General features: G+C 44.0%; 1 long non-coding RNA gene across 5 annotated transcripts in view; it reads right to left on the reverse strand.

Moving 5' to 3' along the window:
- Window positions 1–1,160: 1,160 nt before the first annotated feature.
- LOC118477417 overlaps window positions 1,161–3,060 on the reverse strand; it is a 17,003-nt gene continuing 15,103 nt past the window's right edge. For 2 of the 5 annotated variants that reach the window (XR_004858365.1, XR_004858364.1), the window contains exon 2: window positions 1,161–2,241. This is a non-coding gene — a long non-coding RNA (uncharacterized LOC118477417). Of the gene's footprint in view, window positions 2,242–2,600; window positions 3,025–3,060 lie in introns of those variants that run through there. The other 3 variants (XR_004858368.1, XR_004858367.1, XR_004858366.1) reach the window with 2 other exon arrangements.

Genomic DNA, 3,060 nt, shown 5'->3' on the forward strand with positions numbered 1-3,060 from the left:
CACATGTGTGTGTGTGTGTGTGTGTGTGTGTGTGTGTGTGTCCACGCGTGAGGTCAAATGTGTACGCGTTTTTGTCTACTCCTTAGATGGCTTAAAATCTCTCTGTTCACACTTCTTTAACTTTAATCCCTAAAAAAAGAACGCATAACATTCATAAAACAAACCCCCTTTGCCCGGCCAAACAAAATAAAGCATATCTCCCTGACTCCCACGTGAACAATGGCGTTAGGCCAAGCTTGCTTAAAAGGCTTTACAAACAGTATCTCTCAAACATCACACTCACAGATAACGACAGGACTGGGGAGGGGATAAGCAACGGAGGAGCAGCCTCGAACGACCAATCTATTGTTGAATTTCCCTTTGAACGTTGATTTTCTGACACCCTTCGAACGACAAAGTCAGGAGTAGTCGAAATGCCCTTTAGATATTTGTTATTGCACTCGATACCGGTTGAAAAGTGAAAAGAAACTTAATCTGTTTAAAAACTAAATTCAAAACAGGGATGGACACGTTTAAAATTATTCAGAAACGGGAGAACTTGCTTGCTGTATCAAGGCAAAGTGTCGGTTCTCTGCCAAGCACTCTAAATTCAAGTATTTCAAGCATTGATTACAAAAAACGTTTTGTTCGAAGGAAGCCGCTACTTCGTCGTTCGAAAGACCCTATGGGCATAACTTCGTCGCTCTGAGATTTACCCAGGCAGCGATGACCTCCTGGGTGACGAAAACAGCCAATATATTGTATTTTATTGCATGGGCATACAAATGAATATTCAACTGTGAACTTCAGAAACTAAGAGATATAATCAGCATCGACGCGCAGAATTTGAGGTAACGGTATTCTTGGATTCACAAAGGCAAAAAAAAAAAAACGTTTATCTATACAGTGAGGATTTCATACATGCAGTTCTTAATACGGACCAATATTTGGACATGCTACATTTACTACTGGTGGTATAGAGTTAACGCCGTTTTCAAAACTATTAAATTATTGAAGCGCATCCATCAAAACTATTAGGTTATTGAAGAGGTGGACGTTACTTCTGAACAGCAATTTTCTTGATGAATACGCATCCCGACACCCTCTGTCCCTTTTTCCCCGTTTCTGTGCTGATAAGGGCCATTATATTTTATCAATACGGTCAGCTAAAAGGTCGACTACAGCAATTACCTAGTCTCCTCCACTTGCAGGCGGGCGGGAGAGGGCTGCTGAGGTCGCCCTCGGTCAGGCACCGCTTCCGGCGTCCCAGATGGCGCTTCCAGTCTGCCATGGCCGAACAGCTGCTCGTCCGGAAACCGTGCTGTCTGCTGGTCCGGACGCTACAACCTCCGTAGGTCAGATAGGTAGTAGGGGCGGGGCGTTTTCCGACCGCGGGGTCGGGGGGCGTTGACCGCCCACACGCGCCCTCATCATAAATAGCCCTGATGAACATGGCCGTACTGCCAGAAACCACGGCAGAGGGGGCTGAGGTCTAAGAACCTGAGCTATGATCCTCAGCGAATTCCAACTCACACACGCCAGCGTAAATGCTACGATAAAACATGTTCATGTACAAACAAATGGATGGAGAAGTCCACGGTGGCACTTCAATAATCTCGTTGAGGGTGTCTTGTTCCTCCTTAACGAATGACAAACAGTTCACACAGTCAAGTCGGGGCGGAAATTTGAACACTCATCCATCCTTTAGTGCGAAATTCACAGCTGAATTTCTTATTTTTAAAGTGTGTACGTATGTGGAAAAATGGAAAGATTCCTAACAGTAAGAAAGGGATGAAAAAGTACGGTATGATCCATTCGCCTCAGCCACTAAACCCTGAAAACTTGAAAAAACGGTTCAACAATCTTGAATCCAGGCCACGTGTTCGACAATCAAGGGTCGAGCAAACGAACTTATTTAGGATTTTGAATCCTTAGTAAGTATGCCGTCTGTGCCACATTTTTTTCTGTAAAGTTCAGCATACATAATCACTGGGGCATGATCAATACAAAAACGTCAGCTTGGCGTCAATAAAGATCAGAAACATCCGCCTCAGTACAAGCTCATTAAAACTGTAGTTTTTCACTTAATCTATTTGGAAAACAGATAAAATATATGCAGGTCTGCGTATCCATTCTGCTGAATACTATCCAAAACACACGTCTAATCTATGCATGGTTTTACCATTCACAACTATACACTGTTTGTCTAACATCTATTCACTGTACACCACTCACATCTATTCACAGTTTACCATCCACAGCCTTTAGAACAAGAACAGAAAGCGCATCGATAACATAATCGAATTCTAAGTCGGCATCTCCACCGGTAATCCAAAAAAGAATGTTAAACACTCACTCCCATACCGCAGAGACAGAACGCGAAATGGCAAATTAGTAGAGAGACAGCATGTGTCGTGAAATTCAACCCAGAAAAAGGGGAAGGGGGGGGAAGGGGACAAAAATGTCACTCTGAAAGTGCAACTCCGGTACAGAAAAAAAAAATTTCCAAACCAGTCTCATTGAAGAAAAGAAAGAACAGGAAGGCGAGAGGAAAGTTGTGGAGTAAACAGCGCGATCGTTCTATCTAAAATCCTGGTCTCCCCCGCAACCTGCGCTCTCACACGTCGGGCAGGCGATTGCAACACGAAGCCAGGTACACAACATGTTGCTAGCACGCTCCAGGAATAGGCGGAGCAGAGCGGAGATCCCCATCCTAGTTCAACGTCCTCGCGATAGTTTACGGACTAGAAGACTTCAAGTCACAACACATCATAGGTAACGTCAACGGCACTCGCAGACCGCGGCCCAGCATCAGGACAGACCGGCTGAGCTAACTGAAGTTCCCATTCGCAGACTGTATTGAAGAAACGGGACCTTTTTTTTCTATACTTCCAACACTTGAGTAGAGAAGTATTAAATCAATTATTTTTTTAAAGGTGAAATAAACCGATAGTGTAACCCAAGCAAAATTGAACAAGGAAGTAGTAAACAAACGTATTTCTTGAACAAAAATTAGGAGGTCCAGGAAGAGGGATAGGGAAAGAAGGGGGGGGGGCAGACAAACAGGCAGACAGACAGACA

This window comes from Aplysia californica, unplaced genomic scaffold (assembly GCF_000002075.1).
Source record: "Aplysia californica isolate F4 #8 unplaced genomic scaffold, AplCal3.0 scaffold00089, whole genome shotgun sequence".
NCBI lineage: Eukaryota > Metazoa > Mollusca > Gastropoda > Aplysiida > Aplysiidae > Aplysia > Aplysia californica.